The 19,591-nt window shown below is 43.1% G+C and overlaps 1 pseudogene; it reads left to right on the top strand.

Moving 5' to 3' along the window:
* The first annotated feature begins 4,483 nt into the window (after positions 1-4,483).
* On the top strand, positions 4,484-18,031 carry LOC116666866 (annotated as a pseudogene).
* Positions 18,032-19,591: the final 1,560 nt, after the last annotated feature.

Raw genomic sequence — 19,591 nt, forward strand, 5'->3', positions numbered from 1 at the left:
GGCATTTCTGGGCTGCCGATGGCTCACTTCCCACCCCATGCCATGTCCACACACAGTGACACCAACTCAGCTCAGCCCTTAGCCCTGGGGAGACCTGGATGCAGCCAGGGCACCAGCTCTGGACACACCTCTGAGGACACAGCTGGGTTCAGACCCGGCTCCCCCGTCAGCAGTGCTGTCACCCTGGACAAGCCACATGCCTTTCAGTGTCTCCCCAGTCCCCCATCAGTGCAGAGGGCATCATTCAGGCCCCTGATTCCTAGGTAAGCCATAAGTCTATAGACACATAAATGTCCACTGCATATGTCACCCCCATGGGCTGGGATCACAGGGAGCTCGTGCACAGACCTAGCAAATGAAGGACACCACACAGGGCTGGCAGAGCACAGAGCACACCCTACACAGGCTGGGGTCTGCCCTGAGGAATGGGGAAAGTCACCCTTCTTGCCGCCTGCTTCCCAGCTCCCTGTCCCCAGGTTGAAATTAAATACAATTCTGAAATTGTCCACTCTGGCATACAACCTCCTAAGTCATTCTGTCATGTTCAGATTCAGGCTCAGTGTCTCATCTGGGCCTCTAGGGTGAGCTGCCCCACAGTGTCTCCCTGCTTGTTTGCCTTCTGGTCACACGTCCTTGTGTGATCCCCACACCCTCCCCTGCAGGGTGGATGGACATTGGGACCAGGTTCTGACATGTAGACTGACTTGTGAAAACGTGCATGACTTCCACACATTCCCAGCTCCAGTGTTCATTCTTTCTCTGTCTCTCAGTGCTTCTCTGTCTGTTTTGTCTCCTGTTTCTCTCTCTCCCTCTGCCTCTCTGTGTTTCAGCCTGTCTGTCTCTTTCCTGTATGTATGTGTGCATATGTTTACGTGTATATGTGTGTATTCATGTGTGTGTATTGTTAGGACCCAGGGCAGATCACTTCTGAAAATGCCTTGATGACATATTATGTGGTATTCATGTTACTGAAGAAAAAAAAATCTTTGAAAGTTGTGCAAACACTTTGGTGGGATCAGCTCTAAGGATCAGTACCGCTGGGGAAGGGATGCACCTGTGGCCCTTTGATGCGTCCTGCACACTGTTCCCCCAGAGAGGAGCGTCTGTTCGCTCTTCCCTCCAGGGGACCTGCTGGGGCCTCTGCCTCCTCACGTTGTCACCAGGCTAAAGACCTGCCAGTGCGATGGTGACCAGTGCTGCCTCCACAGTGTGTCCGTCTGCCTGTGTCCTCACCTGAGAGGTTGAGCATCTCGAGCACACTGGCCACCTGCACTGCCTCTCATTGGAACTGCCTGTGTGTGTTCTGTTTCTTTTTAGAACACTGGGTTTCATGAGGTTTTTGGCCCACAGGGATATGAAATCTTTCTCTGACCTTGGGTCATGAGGAAAGCTTTTTCCACGTTGTGGTTTGGCTTTCCAGCTGTCTTTCTTGGCCTTTGTTTGTTTTTTGGTTTTGTTTGATTTGTTTCACCACAGGAAGAGCTAAGCATCTCCCTTTTGGCTCTGGTTTCATAATTAGAACAGCAGTGCCTACCCCCAGATGATGCACAGAGTTATTAAAAGGGCTTTATTTTGTACATATCATCTTTAATTCATCTGGATTTTTCCTTTCAAAATACAAACATGCTAATTCATGTAAACACACACACAAAAAATCACCAGTCCCCTCTTAAGGTATGTGGGCACACACAAAAAGTCCACCTTTTATATGATTTCATTAACAGGGAACCTCTAGGATAGGTAAAGACACAGAAAGAGAAAGGGGATTGGGGTTTTTCATGGGCTGGGGGAGGGAGGATGTGGGCTGTGCTTTGAATACAAGTTTTTACTTTGAGGAAGGAAATAGTCTGAAACCAAACAGTGGTGTTGGTCTCACAGCATTATGAGTGCACTTAATGCTCCTGAATTGCAGAATTTTAAATGGGAAAAGGCTAAACTTTATTCTTGTAAACTTAAAACATATAACTAGATGTTACTCTAATAGAAAAGAACAAACCTGACTCCATATTAGATCTGTTCTTTTGTCTTTAACCCTGTACCCTGTCTTCTAGGCTTAGCCTTGCTGGCTCTGCACCTTTTGTAAAACAATGTTGCCTTTAGCCTGTCTGGTAAATGAAAGAGCTTGTTCTCAAGGCTCTGACCTTTAAGCATATTAACACTTTTGCACTGATATAAAGACAATAAGTTGCCAAATAGAAAATAACTTGTTTTGTTAGAGGTTTTGCAGGGGCACCATGACCTGACCCACGTGGACAGCTATAGACCAAGAAAATGGTAGACTACGTCCTGGAGAACCATCTTCCCCATGTCAGACTTCAGGTTCCTTTTCTATTGAAAAGGGGAGGGGCTGTGGTTCATTGCTGCAAACTTCTTGGTGTAGGATTTCTTTGTTCTTGGAATCCTTTGCAGCGGTCCACGTGGGTCGGATCATGGTATCCCTGTAAAACCTCGAAGAAAGCAAAGGTTATGTTCTATCCTGCAACTTGTTATCTTTATAGGAGGGCAAAAGTGTTAATATCCTTAAAGGTCAGAGCCTTGAGAATAGGCTCTCATGCATATTTCAGGCTAAAGGCAACATTGTTTTACAAAAGGTGCAGAGCAAGCAAGAATAAGCCTAGATAACAGAAGACAGGTTTAAAGGAAAAGGAACAGATCTAATATGGATTCAGATCTGTTCTTTTCTATTACAGTGCCTTTTGGTGAGAGGTAAGAGGATGTTTACAGGTGGGTCCTCCTCTGCCCCAGGCTGGGGTTCAGGCAGGAGTCCTTCCAGGTTCACCATGACTGTGGACTTGATCTCCTGCAGAGAAAGTAACAATTATTGGTGATTAAAATTGCAGTCAAAGTCCCTTCAATTGCCTGTAAACCATACCATGGCAAGGACATCTCATAGGCCAGTCAACGGTCAGTCTCCCCTGATGCAAGGGACCAGCAACATGGCGGGTTCCAAGGTGGCCTGGCCAGCGAAGCTGCCTGCTTTGTTCTCCAGCCTTGGCTTCCTAACATGAACACTTTAAAAGCTCCCATCCCTCTTCCCTTTGGCCCAGTGTGAATGAACAAGGTCCCTGCACCCACATGGGCTGAGCCCACGCCATGCACACAGCCCTGTGCACACAGCCAACTGCCTGCTCTCCATCTCTGGGCTTAGCTGCACCCTCCAAACTCCCCAATCCCTGCAGGTCCACATTCCCAGTGCTTCTGCCCTAGGGGTCTGGATCACCATCAGGACCATCAACCACCCCAGGTCCACAGGCCAGTTGCGGGCAGCCAGAGATCACCCTGACACTCAGACTCAGATGAGGCACAGTGCGCAGGGTTCAGGACACCAGGGCGGGAATTGTATCTGCCTCCAGCTCGGCCCGCCTCGCCCTGTAGCCTCAGACACTAGCTATGCAGGTGCACACTAGGCCAGAACCCTCGCTGGTGGCAGTCACCATGGGGACTGGAGTCCGGACTACCAAACCCCAACCACGGGGTGAGTGGTGAGAGAGTCATCTCCAGGTAGGGGTGCACTAGGAGTGAGGGGGGAACCCGCGGTGAAGGGGGTACAGGCTGAGAGGTGACGGGCTGCTCAGAAGGAACTGACCCAGTTGAGGGGTGAGGGGGACCACTTCGGGATGTTGGAGGTCCTGTGGTGAGGCATGAGGGGTGAAGTTGGGGTGTAGGGGCCATAAGTTAGGACCTAGCAGGATGGAGTATGTGGCAGGGACCTCAGTGTGAGGAGAAGGAGCCCCATCTTCGGGGTCTGGTGGGAGACTGGGCCTGTCCAGGATGGGAGGATAGTATCGGGAAGGGAGAGGCTAGCAAGGGGAGTGGGGCTGGGGCTGTGGCCCGGCCCAGGGCGGTTGTGGTTTTGAGCTGCCAGGACCCCATTGGTGGCGGTATGGGGGCACTGGGGATGGAGATCTGGGGAATGGCGGGCAGCGGTGTGGCGGGCAGGAGGGTAGGCCCGCAGGAGAGTGGGCCTGCAGAAGGGTGGTGTCCCAGCCCACCACCCAACCGCAGGGCCCCACCCAGGTCCTCCTGGCCCCAGGCGCCACTTCCGGTACAGCAGGAGCTCCAGCCGAAAGTCCCCGATGCCGGCGGGACGGGGTGGGGGAGGGCGCGCATGCGCAAACGCACAGACGCGCGGACAGCGGAACCCGCGCAGAGCGTGTGGCAGCCAGGTGGGAGCCGGGTGTTCCTGGAGCAGCTCCCTGAAAAGGAGCGCGGCCTGGAGTCTGGGCCGACGCTTACAGTCTCCTCCGCTGCCGCCGCCTGGGAGGTGAAGGGGCGCTGGATGGGGCACGGAGCCGGCGAGTGCGGTCTGAGCTGCGCAGCTGGGGAGGCGCATGGGTAGGGGTGCTTAGTTGAGTCCCGGGCCACGAGGCCCATTAGGACCCTGAGGAGGGTCTGAGGCCGCCGCCTGGTTCGTGGTGCTGTCCCCTCTCCTTAGTAGTCCCTGAACCCCGCGTCTGCCCTGACTCTTATTCCCGGGTTTGGGAAAGCGGGTGTGGCCCCGGAACATCTCCAACCGGCCCTCAGACCATGGCCTGCTCCCTGGAGGCTGGTGCGGTGCAGTCAGTGGGCGGCGGCTGAGAGGAGGGGTGCCTGTCCTCAGGGGGAGCAGGTGGACTTGCTCCCATCTCCTCCAGGGCCTGTTCTCGGGGCGGCCTCTGCTGCCCCGGGTTCGGAGACACATATTCATGCCAGCCCGCTCCTGGGAGGAGGGTGCAGTGCTGTCTAGGGCAGCGTCAACAGCGGGCAAGGACTTGTGGAGGACCGGGCTCTAGCCCAGGGTAACTCACTCTCCTTTCTTCTCTTGCTTCCTCAGGTGGTGGCAGTAGCGGCTTTTCCAGTATAGGTTATTACCAGATATTGAATGTAAGTTTCTGTGCTATAGAGAAGAAACATTTTTTTAAATCTATTTTCATATATAGTGGCTAACATTTGTAAGTCTCAAACTCCCTAAATTTATCCCTTCCCACCCCCTTTCCCTGGTAACCATGAGATTGTTAACTATGTGTACGAGTCTGTTTCTGTATTGTAGATGAATTCATAGTGACCTTGTTTCTTTCTTCTTTTTCTTTAAGATTCCACATGATATCATGTGGAGTGATATCATGTGGTATTTTTCTTTCCCCTTTTGGTTTGCTTCACTTAGAATGATATTCTCTGGGTCCATCCACCTTGCTGCAAATAGCATTATTTCATCCTTTTTAATGGCAGAGTAGTATTCCAATGCATAAATATACCACAAATTCTTTATCCTGTCATCTGTTGCTACATTATAGGATGCTTCTATGTCTTGCCTGTTGTATATAGTGGTGCTGTGAATATTAGAGTACAGGTCCCTTTTCGAATTGGAGTTCCCTCTGGATATATTCCCAGAAGTGGGATTGCTGATTCATAGGGTAAGTCTATTTTTAGTTTTTTGAGGCATTTCCATACTGTTTTCCATAATGGCTATACCAAACTACATTTCCCAGTGACAGTGTAGGAGGCTTCCTTTTTCTCCACAACCTCTCCAGCATTTCTCATTCATGATGGCCATTCTGACTGGTGTGAGGTTGTACCTCATTGTAGTGTTGATTTGCATTTCTCTGATAATGAGAAGTATTGAGCATTTTTTCATGTGCCCATTGGCCTTATATCTTCATTGGAGAATAGCTTGTTTATATCTTCTGCCCATTTTTGGATTGGGTTGCTTGTTTTGTGTTATGAACTTGTGTGAGCTGTGTATATACTCAGGAAATTAGGCCTTTGTCAGTCGCATCATTGGCAGATATTTTCTCCCATCCCGTAGGTTGCCGTTTTGTTTGCTTAAGGATTCATTTGCTGTGCAAAAGCCTGTAAGTTCAGTTGGGTCCCATTTGTTTATTTTTTGCTTTTATTTGCATTGCTTGAGTAGACTGCCCTAGGAGAACATTGCTGAGAAGAATGTGAGAGAATGGTTTGCTTATGTTTTCTTCTAAGAGGCTTGTAGTGTCTTGTCTTATATTTAAGTCTTTAAGCCATTTTGAATTTGTTTTTGTGTGTGGTGTGGGGGAGTGTCCTAACATCATTGATTTGCATGCAGCTGTCCAGTTTTCCCTGCAACATTTGCAGAAGAGACTGTCTTTACTACAGTGTGTGTGCTTGCCTCCTGTGCTGAAGACTAATTTACTGTAGGTCTGTGTTTATTTCTGGGCTCTGTGTTCTGTTCCATTGATCTATATGTCTGGTTTCATGCCAGTACCACACTGTTTGATTATTGTATCTCTGTAGATTCATCTGAAGTTGTGGAAGGTCATTCTTCCAGCTTTATTCTATTTCTTCAATATTGATTTGGCAATTTTGGGTCTTTATGAGTCCATAGGAATTTTAGGATTATTTGTTCTAGTTCTGTGAAAAATGTCCTGGGTAACTTGGTAGGGATTGCATTAAATCCGTCGATTGCCTTGAACAGTATGGCCATTTTAACAATATTGATTCTTCCAATCCAAGAGCATAGTATTTCTTTCCATTTCTTTAAGTCATCTTTAATTTCTTTAATCAGTATTTTGTAGTTCTCCATGTATAAGTCTTTCACCTGCTTGGTCAGATTTATTCGTAAGTATTTTATCATTTATTGGTTGTGATTTTAAAGGGGATTGTTTCTTTACTTTCTTTTCTTACTATTTCATTGTTAGTGTAAAAAAATGCAACTGATTTGTGCATGTTAATGTTGTATCCTGCCACCTTGCTACATGTTTTTGTAGTTCTTCTCTGTCCTTCTTTCATACTCTTCCCTTATGGGTAGTTGATTTTCTTTATTGTTACATTTGTGCTTCTCACTTGTTTTTGCATATCTAATGTAGGTTTTTGATTTATGGACACCATGAGGTTCATATAAGTTGCTTTGTTACAATATCTGATTGTTTTAAAGTGATTGTCATTTAAGGTTATATAAGTTCAAAAAAGATCTCCTCTTTTACTCCCTCTCCACTCCTTTTTGATTGTATTTTTTACATCTTCATATGCATCCTATAAGTGTTTATTGTAAGTATAGTTTTTACAAATTTTGTCTTTTAGTCTTTGTAGTAGCTTGTTTAAGTGTTTGATTCACAGCCATTGCTCCATTTTTGCCTTTAAAGTGGGATTTCCCCTTCACATAAGTTCTTACTTCTTGTTCTTTTTCACATAATGAAAACTTTTTAATACTTCTTGTAACGTCAGTTTAGGAATGATGAACTCTTAGTTTTTGCTCATCTGAGATGCTTTTTAATTCTCTTTCAATTCTGATTAATAACTTTGCTGAGTAGGTGGCCTAGATTCCAGGTTTTTTCCTTTGAGTACTTTAAATATATCATGGCTGTTCCTTCTGGCCTGCAGTGACTCTGCTGAAAGCCAGCTGATAGGCTTCCACTATTTGCCTCTCCTCATGACTACAGTGAAACCACAACTGACTGCTAAACAAGCATCAAAAAAAAAAAAAAAAGACTGGATCCTAGCAAAAGAAGATCTTCAGTGGAAACACAGAGACGGAACCACAGCAGGATGGTAGGAGGGGCATTCTCATGATATAGGTGGACCCCATATCCCTCACTGTGGGCAACTCACAAGGTGAAGAATAAGTCACAACGAACCTCCAACAGAAGTGGGAATTATAAGCCCAGCATCAGGCTCCCCAGCCTAGGGTTCTGGCATTGGGAGGAGTAGGGGACCCCAGGACAACTGTTATATTTTTTTTAATATTCTTTTTATTTTATTTTTTATTGAGTTATACTCAGTTTACAATGTTGTGTCAATTTCAAGTGTAGAGCACAATTTTTCAATCATACGCTTATTCATTGTCACATCCTTTTCCACCATGAGCTACCACAAGATCTTGTATATATTTCCATGTGGTATGCAGTATAAACTTGTTTATCTATTCTATATATACCTGTCAGTATGTACAAAATTTGAACTCCCAGTCTGTCCCTTCCCACCCTCCTCTCCCCTGGCAATGACAAGTTTGTATTCTATGTCTGTGAGTCTGTTTCTGTTTTACATTTAAGTTTATTTGTTTTTTGTTTTTTTAAGATTCCACATATGAGCAACATATGGTATTTTTCTTTCTCTTTCTGGCTTACTTCATTTAGAATGACATTATCCAGGGACATCCATGTTGCTGCAAATGGCATTATATTGTCATTTTCATGTCTGAATAGTACTCCATTGTATAGGTATATCACATCTTCTTTGTCCGGTCATCTTTCTATGGACATTTATGCTGTTTCCATGTCTTGGCTATTGTAAACAGTGCTGCTGTGAACATTGGGGTGCAGGTGTCTTTTTGATGTCAGGTTCCTTCTGGATATATACCCAAGAATGGGATTCCTGGGTCGTATGGTAAGTCAGTTCCTAGTCTTTTGAGAAATCTCCATACTGTTTTCCACAGTGGCTGCACCAAACTGTATTCCCACCAGCAGTGTAAGAGGGTTCCTTTTTCTCCACAGCCTCTCCAGCATTTGTCATTTGTGGACTTTTGAATGATAGCCATACTGACTGGTGTGAGGTGATACCTCACTGCAGTTTTGATTTGCAAATCTCTGATAATTAGTGATATTGAGCATTTTTTCATGTGCCTATTGATCATTTGTATTTCTTCTTTGGAGAATTGCTTGTTTAGGTCTTCTGCCCATTTTTGGATGGGATTGTTTGTTTTTTTCATATTAAGTCGTATGAGCTGCTTATATGTTCTGGAGATCAAGCCTTTGTCAGTTTCATCTTTTGCAAAACTTTTCTCCCATTCTGTAGGTTGTTGTTTTGTTTTGCTTATGGTTTCCCTTGCTGTGCAAGAGCTTGTAAGTTTACTTAGGTCCCATTTGTTTATTCTTGTTTTATTTCTATTGCTTGGGTAGACTGCCCTAGGAGAACATTTTGAGATGTATGAGAGATAATGCTTTGCCTAGGTTTTCTTCTAGGAGGTTTACTGGATCTTGTCTTATGTTTAAGTCTTTGATCCATTTTGAGTTTATTTTTGTGTATGGTGTAAGGGAGTGTTCTAGATTCAGTGATTTACATGCTGCTGTCCAGTTTTCCCAACACCATTTGCTGAAGAGCCTGTCTTTGTTTCATTATATGTTCTTGCCTCCTTTGTCAAAGATTAGTTAATGAAAAGTTTGTGGGTTCATTTCTGGGCTCTCTAGTCTGTTCCATTGGTCCATATGTCTGTTTTTGTACCAATATCATGCTGTTTTGATTACTGTAACTCTATAGTATTGTCTGAAATCTGGGAGGGTTATTTCTCCAGCTTCTTTCTTTTTCTTCAGTGATGCTTTGTCAATTCTAGGTCTTTTGTGCTTCCATATAAATTTTATTATGATTTGTTGTAGTTCTGTGAAATATGTCCTGGGTAATTTGATAGGGATTGCATTAAATCTGTAGATTGCTTTGAGCAGGGTGACCATTTTAACAGTATTGATTCTTCTACTCCACGAGCATGGGATATTTTTTCCATTTTTTAAGTCTTTAATTTCCTTAATCAGTGTTTGTATAGTTTTCCATGTATAAGTCTTTCACCTCCTTAGTTAGATTTACTCCTGATAGTTTATTACTTTGGGTGCCATTTTAAAGGGAATTGTTTCTTTACTTTCTTTTTCTGTTGATTCACCATTAGTGTAAAGAAATGCAACTGATTTTTGAATGTTAATCTTGTAACCTGCTACCTTGCTGAATTCTTCGATTATTTCTAGTAGTTTTTGTGTGGACCTTTTAGGGTTTTCTATATGTGGTATCATGTCATATGCGTATAGTGACACTTTTACCTCTTCTTTTCCAATCTGGGTCCCTTTTATTTCTCTCTCTTGCCTGATTGCTGTGGCTAGGACTTCCAAGACTATATTGAATAGGAGTGGTGATAGTGGCCAGCCTTGTCTTGTCCCAGATTTTAGTGGGAAGATTTTGGGCTTTTCACCATTGAGTACTATGGTGGCTGTAGCTTTTATTATGTTGAGATATGTTCCCTCTATACCCACAATGGTGAGAGTTTTTATCATAAATAGGTGTTGAATTTTATCAAAAGCTTTTTCTGCATCTATTGAGAAGATCATTTCTTTTTTCCTCCTTCCTTTTGTTGATGTGATGTATTACATTGATTGATTTGTGTATGCTGAACCATCCTTGTGTCCCTGGGATGAACCCCACTTGATCATGATGTGTACTCTTTTTAATGTGCTGTTGGATTCTATTTGCTAGTATTTTGGTATGGATTTTTGCATCTATGTTAATCAGTGATAATGGTCTGTAATTCTATTTTTTTTGGTGGTGGCATTGCCTGGTTTTGGTATCAGGGTGATGGTGGCTTTATAGAATGAGTTTGGGAATATTCCCTCTTTTTCAGTCTTCTGAAAGAGTTTGAGAAGGACTGGTATTAGTTCCTCTTTGTATGTTTGGTAGAATTCCATTGTGAAGCTGTCCGGTCCTGGACATTTATTTGTAGGGAGGTTTTATATTGCTAATTCAATTTCATTTCTAGTGATCAGTTTGTTCAAGTGTTAGTCTCTTTTGATTCGATCTTGTTGGATTGTATGTTTCCAGAAACTTGTCCATCTCCTGTAGGTTATCCATTTTGGTTCCATACAGTTTTTCATAATATTCTCATATGATATTATGTATTTCCATGTTTATTGGTTGTAATTTCTCCATTTTCCTGTCTTATTTTGCTTATTTGCACTCTCTCTTTTTTCTTCTTTGTGAGTTTGGGCAGAGGTTTGTCAATTTTATTTACTCTTTCAAAAAACCAGCCTTTGGTTTGATTGATCTTTTTCTATTTTTTAGTCTCTACTTTATTTATTTCCTCCCTGAGTTTTATTATTTCCTTCCTTCTGCTGACTTTTGGGTGTTTTTGGTCTTCTTTTTCTAGTTCTTTTAGCTGGTGGATTATATTGTTTATTTGAGATTGTTCTTCTTTTTTGAGGAAGGCCTGTATTGCTGTAAATTTCCCTCTTAGCATTGACATTGCTGCATCCCATAAGTTTTGTGTGGTTGTGTTTTCATTTTCATTTGTCTCAAGGTATTTTTTAATTTCAACTTTGATTTCCTCATTGACCCATTGGTTTTTTAATAGCATGTTGTTTAATTTCCATGCTTTCCTTTTTTTCTTCTTTGTTTCTCTGTAGTTGATTCATAGTTTCATGGCATTGTGGTCAGTAAAGATGCTTGAGATAATTTTTATCTTCTTAAAATTGTTGAGGCTTCTTTTGTGCCCAAGTACATGATGAATCCTAGAAAATGTTCCATGTGAACTTGAAAAGAATGTATATCCTATTTTTGGGGAGTGCAATGCTCTGAAAATACCCACCAAATCTAATTTTTCTATTGTATCATTTAATTTCTCTGTTGCCTTCTTTATTTTCTGTCTGGAAGATCTGTCTAGTGATGTTAATGTGGTGTTAAAATACTCCAACAATGATTTCATTTCCATCAATTTCCTCCTTTATCTCTGTTAGTAGTTGTTTTATGTACTTAGGTACTCCTTTGTTGGGTGCGTATATATTAATGATTGTAATATCCTCATCTTGTATTAATCATTTAATCATTTTAATATGTCCTTTTTATCTTTCTTTATGGCCTTTGTTTTAAAGTCTATTTTGTCTGAAATCAGTACTACAACACCTGCTTTTTATGTCTTTTCCATTTGCATGGAATATACTTTCCATCCTTTCACTCTCAATCTATATGTGTCCTTCTCCAAAAGTGTGTCTCTTATATGCAGCATATTGAAGGTTCTTGCTTTATTATCCAGTCTGCCACTCTACGTCTTTTGACTGGAGCATTTAGTCCATTAACATTTACAGTAATTAATGATAGATGAGTATTTATTGCCATTTTCAACTTATTTTTGCATTTGATTTGGTATTTTCTCTTTGTTCCTTTCTTCTTCCTTTTGTGATTTGGTAAGTTTCCTGTGTATTATCTTGGATTTCATTTAGTTTGTTTGACTCACTTGTAAGCTTTTGGCTTGTGGTTACCCTTTTTTGTAAGTCTATTAACCTATTACTGTAAATGTTTGTACTAAACAGATAGTAATATTAGCTCAAACCCATCCTACTGAGAACAATTTTTTTTTTAAAAGAAGAAAGAAAAACAAAATACTGTATGTTTTGTTGCTTCCCTCTCCCACTCTTAATGATTTAGATGTCTTCTTTTACAATTTTGGATTTATTCTATTTGTAATTCATGGCAGTCATCTCCTTTTCAGTTCTGAGTTTCTCATTTTTGTATCATCCTGCTTCTTTTCTATTTAGAGTAGACCTGTCAATATTTCTTTTAGCATGGGTTTAGTGTTGTTAAACTCTTAGTGTTTGCTCATCTGTGAAGTTCTTTATCTCTCCTTCTATTCTAAAGGATAGCCTTGCTGGATAGCCTATCCTAGGCTGCATATTTTTTCATTCAGGACTTTGAATATATCTTGCCACTCCCTTCTGGCCTGTCGTGTTTGTGTAGAGAAATCAACTGAGAGCCTTATGGGGATTCCCTTATAACTCACTTTTGTTTTTTCTCTTGCTGCCTTTAGGATCATTTCTTTATCCTTGACTCTGGCCATCTTGATTAGGATGTGTCTTGGTGTGAGTCTGTTTGGGTTCTTCCTGTTTGGGACCCTCTGAGCCTCCTGTACTTGGATATCTGATTCCTTCTTTAGGTTTGGGAAGTTTTCAGTCATGATTTCTTCAAATACCTTTACAATCCCGTTTGTTCTTTCTTCCCCTTCTGGAAACTCTATTATGCATAGATTAGCGTGCTTTGTATTATCCCATATGTCCCTTTATTGTTTTCATTGTTTTTTATTTGTTTTTCTCTCAGCTGTTCTGATTGGGTGGTTTCTGTTGCCCTGTCTTCTAGGTCACTTATTCATTCCTCTGCATTATCTAGCCTGCTATGTACAGCTTTTAGATCACTTCTCATTTCAGCCAATGAGTTTACCAATTCTACTTGGTTCTTCTTTATAGCTTCTATTTCATTTTTGACATATTTTATATCTCTAAACACTATCTCTTTTAGTTCCTTCAGTACTTTGATCACTCCTTTCTTTGAAATCTTGATCTAGTAGGCCATCAATGTCTACTTCCTTGATTGTGCTTTCAGGGGATTTCTCTTGCTCTTTTAATTGGGAGTGGTTCCTCTGCTTCTTCATATTGCTCATATCTCTCTGGCACTGTGACTTAAGGATTATCAGTTATCTATTGTGGTCCTTAAGGAGTGTATTTATTTACCTAAAGCCTATGCAGGAATAAAACAGATTTTTTCACTTCTTTGTCTTTCGAAGAAGGTGATGTTCTGTCTGCGTTCAGCAGGTGTTCTGGTTGGCTGGGTGGGTCCGTAGATGTGAGTTTTGGTGTATTTGTTGGATAGAGTGAGCTACGAGCAATCTTCCACTCCTCCATCTTGCTTCTAAACTCCAATATCGTGTGTTTTTATAGCGAGAGGTATTACAGTGTTGAAAGCAGGGCTTGGTTCAGTTAAAAATGAGCTGAGGGCATGAGGGATGAGACATCGTCCATCCTCTCTCCTCCTAGGGTGAAACATATGACTGTCAATTTTAAAAAGATAGTCACAGTCTCTAACTAGTCCAGCTCAACTAGTGTATGTTAACAGGAGCAGCACCGCCAGAGGCATTGGAGACCCAAGAATATTGCAGTCTTAAAGATCCCTTGGAAAATTTTTGTTCGGTTTTGGTTTTTTGTTTTTCTTAAATTGTGGGGCATACTACTAGTATAGAGGGAAAAATACTTGTCAGGAAATGTTTTTTTCATATAACAGTTTCATTGCAATTTTGTTCACACACCATGAAGTCCACCCATTTAAATGGTACAATTTGGTGGGTTTTAGCATATTCACAGTGGTGCAACCATCATTATTCCAGAATGTTTTCATTGCTTCAAAAAGAGCTGTGGAAATGAATGACCCATCCAACCCTCCCCAGTTCTAAAGAAGTTTCTTGGCTGTTCCTGAGCATAAATTAACTTGTTACATTCCATGAAAAATCTGGGGGGAATTCTAATAAGAATTGCGTTGAATCTATATATTAGAATGGGGAGAATTAATGTCTTTATGACATAAACTTTTTCTATCCATGAGTATATCTGGGACCCTATCTTTTTATCTCTGTAGAGCGTGGCCAATGGGAAGTCCTTACTAATTGTTGGGTCTGTGAATGATGAGATTATATACATCATTAGTTGTGACTGTAGCCTTTCACAGAAGAGAAAACTAACCTCAGTGAAGCCAAGTGCCTCCCTGATGGTCAGAAAGAGTGACAGCCAGTGCTGGAGTGATCCAGTGGACTTGGTGCTTGCAACCAGTGTTCTCTCCCTCCTACAGCTAAGGAGATTACAGAGTTCTTTTAATTTTTTTAATAGTGTTGCTTTTACTTTTATTTATTTATTTCTTAAATTCTTATTTTTTATTGAAGTGTAGTCAATTTACAATGTTAGTTTCAGAAGTACAGCAGTGATTCAGTTATATTTATGCATATGTACACATATAATTTTCAGAGTGTTTTTAGTACAACTCATTACAAGAAATTGAATATAGTTCCCTGTGTTATACAGTAGGTCCTTGTCATTTATTTATTTTATATATAGTTACGTGTATCTGTTAATCCTAAACTCCTAATCTGTCCCTCCTCCCTTTCCCACCTGCTGACCACAGTTTGCTATGTCCATGAGTATTTCTAGCAGCATCCTTTTGCTAGTAATATATGCTGGTTGGCTGCCTTCACTTTCACTAATTCCATCTTATCTGTAGGTGTTTTTCTTCTGGTGGGCCTGCATGTGGTTTGCACACGTGTTCATAGAGATCTGTATTTGGGAGAACTCCAGGCCTCGTGTAGTGCCTGGCATGGAGCTCCCACTGAGCTCATGCTTGAACTGGGAAAAAGCATAGTAAAGGTTGGAATTTCCAGTACGATTTAGACTTCTGGGTTTCTGTAACCTACGCTTAGCCCACCTTAATGTTGGCTGCACCTGTAGTGGATCATTTGATGGAACTTCATTGTATGGCGGTGTAGAGACAGGGCTTTATATACTTTTTCTCCTTCCTTTTTTCTAACACTCATTCTCCTGGGCCTCCCAGATCCTCCCCCAGCAGCACTCAGGGCTGGATTGGTGCTGCACTGAGGCAATATTTGTTAATAAGTCCCTTTCCTCATCTCTCCTGAGACTTCATTTCCTTCTCTGCACAGTGAGAGCTTGGACTACATAAGTGCTTTTTGGTTTCTTTTAAACCCATGTCTCCTTTCGAGAAACCAAGAACTCAAATCTCTCCTCCCACCCTAACTCTTCAGATTTTGATACATCCTCCAAGGGGTGACACAGCTCATTGTGGAAAGTTGATGTGATTTTGGTTCTTTCCAAGTGGTGCAGAAAAGACTTCAGAGATTTATTGCAGGGAGGGGGCAGGAGGGGGACAGTATGTCAAACTTTTTGGTATAAGTGCTGGAGCAGGGGCTTTGGTTTAAATACAGCCTCTGACGTGGCCTCTCTCTAATCTTGCACAATGTTTAAACCTCTCTTTTCCTCCGTTTCTTCATGTGTCAAGTTGGAATGTTATTATTTTAGGGTTTTCATGAAACAATATACACATAAGTCATTAGTTTCTCAGTAGAAACATGACCTGTTAGGTAGTCAGGGATTTCTTTAAAAAAAAAAAAAAAAACCTTGTCCATAGCATGCTGTCAATGTGTATTTTGAAGTTCCAGGAGGGTGAGGGTTGAGTCTAAAGTCCATCATGGGACAGGTGGCCCCTGGGTCTGTGTGCCCCAGATTGCCCCCTCCTCCCCAGTCCTCTTCCTCTCAGTCCAGGATGAAGTTCCTGCCATTAAAATTATACAGAGTTCTTGTGGATATGGCTTTTAATTTTATTGTTTCACTGGGGAGGGCTGCTGTTATGATTTCTGTGGTCAGGTTTTCGTGACCTGAAGGCTATGCAATTGGGGGTTCCTATCTAAGAAAAAGAAATCAAAGTTACAAATGCAAAATTAGACCTATGGTGGTGGCAGGGGCTCTTGGAAGTGGGGACGATTAGCTTTGTTAGTTTCAGGTGCAGTGGCCTCTGGCCATGAGGACCCATCCTTGTGCTCTGCAGTTGGAGGGACCAGTAGGTTCAGTGGGAATGTTTACTGAGTGTATCTCATGGGCTGTGCATTGTCCTATTTGTACTGTGTGTTCCTTATTTAAGACAGTGAGCACATTTATTCTCAATAGCCTCTTTAAAAAAGTAGACTTTTTATTTTGAGATGTAATGAAGATTCCCATGCAGTTGTAAGAGCTGATATGGAGACAGCCTATGTACTCTTTGCTCAATTTTCCTTAATGTTTCCATCTTGCAATGTTGGGGTACAATTCATTATTGACTCACTAACCCTTTGAGGTTTGTGTTATTACCCTCATTTCTATTCATGATTAAACTGGGGTTTAGAGAAGCACATAGACCTGCCCAGGTCACCCACAAATTTAGTGTAGAGTCGGGTGGAACATGGGCTAAGGATTTAAAGGCAGTACCATTATGATTGTGGCAGGGAGCAGCATTCACTTGTGTGTTTATTCATTCATTCAACAAACATTTATTGAGTACACTCTGTGGGTCAGATGCTTTCATAGGGTTATCTAATTCTTCAGCAGTACTGAGAATCAGCTAATGTTTTCTTTTTTTCATCTGTGAAAATTAACTCTCAGAGGTCATAAAACCTCCCAAAGGAAATACAGCTCATAAAGGAGGGATTAGTAAATTTGTACAGTCCCCCCTTTTTATGCAGGTGGTAACCTAGGCATTTTGCATTTGCAATCTGCCTTGATCTAGATATATTCTTGTAAGGCAAGGTTTGTTTTGTTTTGTTTTGTTTTGTTTTTAATTGAAGTATATTCAAGTTTACAATGTTGTGTTAATTGCAATGTTTTTTTCTTTTTAATTTTTAATTAATTTTTATGGGGTAATTAAGCTTATTTTTTGTTTCATTTTTTTAATGGAGATACTTGGGATTGAACCCAGGACCTCGTGCATGGTAAGTATGTGCTCTACCACTGAACTGTACCCTTCTCCCCAGGGGAGGTTTTCTTATCCATTATTTTGCAGCGTAGGAGTTCAAGTAAATTGGAGTTGAAATCCAGATCTTTTGATCCCACTGTGGTTCTTTTCATTATATTCTGCTGAGGGGTGGGGAAGCAGTTCTTTTGTTCATTCATTTATTCAGCATTTTTGAGCATCAGGGCCTGGCTAGATGTTGGAAAAAGAAAACAAAAAATGACCCTTTTCTGCAGGGGCTGGAAGCCTAGACCAAAAGCAGGATAATGTGATCCTAGCTATGGTAGCCATGTGCAGACTCTGAGGACAGACTGTACCCCCAGGTTTGCTTGGGCTTCCCTTGCTTTCTGGCTGGTACACACAGGTCACCACATCCCAGAGGGGCCTGCAGCCCACAGCACAGCGTGTACCTCAGTCTCCTCTCCCCTCCTGGCAGGGCCTGCAACATGAGCATTGCTGACTACATGCAGTGTGCTGAGGACCACCAGATTCTCCCCATGGTGGTCCAGCAAGTGGGGATCATCTTGGAGGAGAATCTCTTATGGATCTATAAACAGATCTCCTCAGTGAGCCAGGTCAGCCTGTGCGGCTTCCAGCAGTCATTCTGTATCCACTACAAGTACCACTACCTACACAAGAACGAGTGGGGAGACTTCCAGAACCACCGAAGGGTCATGGGCCTCGTCACCATCACTGACTGCTTGGCCAAGGACTGGCTGCAGGTCGAGGAGCTCCTTGTGCAGAGGAGCTGTGTGGCAACACGCAGGACGATTCATGGCTCTTCGTCTTTGTGCTGAAGGGCAAGCTCGCCGAGCAGCTGCGCACTGATGTGGCCTTGTACCCCAGCTACGAGGACTGTGGGATGGTGGAGAAGAGGATCAAGGACTTCATTGAGTCTCTCTTCATCGTGCTCGAGTCCGAGCACCTGGATAGGGCCACCAACAATTTTGGGGACAAGATCTCCCTCCTCTGCATCCCATTTGAGAAGAGGGACTTGGTGTGACTGGACACAGACAGCAGGTAAGCCTAAGTGGCATCCCGGCTGCCCTGGCTGTGTGCCTGGGTTGCTTTCCTACATCCAGAAAGGATCAGCAAGAAGGGGAGCTGTCTTGCAGCCAAGGGGGGAGGGAGATGCAGCCTGACGGTTTTCAAAGTTTTAAAAATGAATTCATCTTTAGTTCAGAGAGATCCATTTAGGGTTAGTTTGGATACTTACTCCCCCTTTCCAACCAAGACCCCTGGTGGGACCCCTGGAGTTGCTGTCCAATAGGGTAGCCACAGCCAAAGAGGCTGGGAGTGCTGGGGAGGAGGCTGGTCTAAACTGAGATGTGCAGAAGGTCCAATGGGCATCAGACACTGAGACTTGTCTAGAAAACAGAATGTAAACTGTCTTGATAATTTCTATATTTACTACATGTCAAAATGATAGTATAATACATATTACATTAAATTAGATCTGTTCTTAGAATCACTTTAAAGTATTTGTTTTTCTACTTTTTTAAATGTGGCAACTGGAAAACTTTCTTTGTGTGACTCTCATTGCATTCCCGTTGTCCTGGGACAGTCTTGTCCATTTGATGTATAGGTGAGGGGCTGAATCCCGAGATGCAGCAGATCGAGGCACTAGCTGAGCTGGGGGTGGAGACTGTGTCTCCTGCCTCCCAGGCTGTTCTTCCTGCCCGACAGCCACCATGCCAGGTTAGGACATCAGAAACACCGCCAGGGATTTCTGAAGGAGCTCCTTACACAGGAGAAGGCGTGTCATGGAGTATGGGACAGAGTATGGAAAGTTTCGTCCTCACTTTGTCCCTGTGATTAGGTCAGTGTCTCCACTTTGCCCTGGAATTGCAGATGAGCTCTTCTGGGCCATCTGCCCCACTCTGCCACACTCAGCTCTGCTTCCCTGTGTGGCCATCGTGCCGTCCCTCGGGCAGAAGAGGGCGAGATGCCTTTGCTGAGAGGTGGTCCCCCTTTGCTGGGGAGAGCGAGGGAAGCTGTGTCCCCCGGCCTCTGGCCTCGGGCCCTGAGTCTGCTCTTCCCATGCTGGAGAGCCCGCAAGCTGGTCTCATAGGTGACGGTTGGTGGTCCTGGCACAGGCTACCGGGCCCACTGTGGAGTCAAGTCTCCGTAATTCTTGGACTCATCTAAGGTCAGACCACACTTTCTGGGTTTTGGTAAGTTAGAGGAGAAGACACCAGAGTACTGATGAAAAGAAAGTCCCAGCTAGCCCTGTGAGTGAAAGGCACAGGGGACCCGAGTCCCACCTGCGTGTGGTGCCTGGCGGGCTCTGGATGAATTTTCAGTTCTTCCCCGGATATGCCTCTATGTCTTAAGGAAATGGCGAGACATGCTGTGGCCATGATGCGTACTTGTCCTTGCAGGGCTCTGTGATCTACACAGCTAACCCCCTTCTGCTCCTTGGAGATGAGATGTCAAGTTTAGGGTCCTGGGCACTGCTGAGGGCACAGCTGCCAGCACCAGGCCACTACCAGGCTGGCTCTGTTCACATCATCTGTCACCTCCTGCTGAGCCCCCAGGCGTTAGGCGAGAGAGGTACATCGGTGATGCACTAAGGTGGCGCTGC

This window comes from Camelus ferus, chromosome 11 (genome assembly GCF_009834535.1).
Source record: "Camelus ferus isolate YT-003-E chromosome 11, BCGSAC_Cfer_1.0, whole genome shotgun sequence".
NCBI lineage: Eukaryota > Metazoa > Chordata > Mammalia > Artiodactyla > Camelidae > Camelus > Camelus ferus.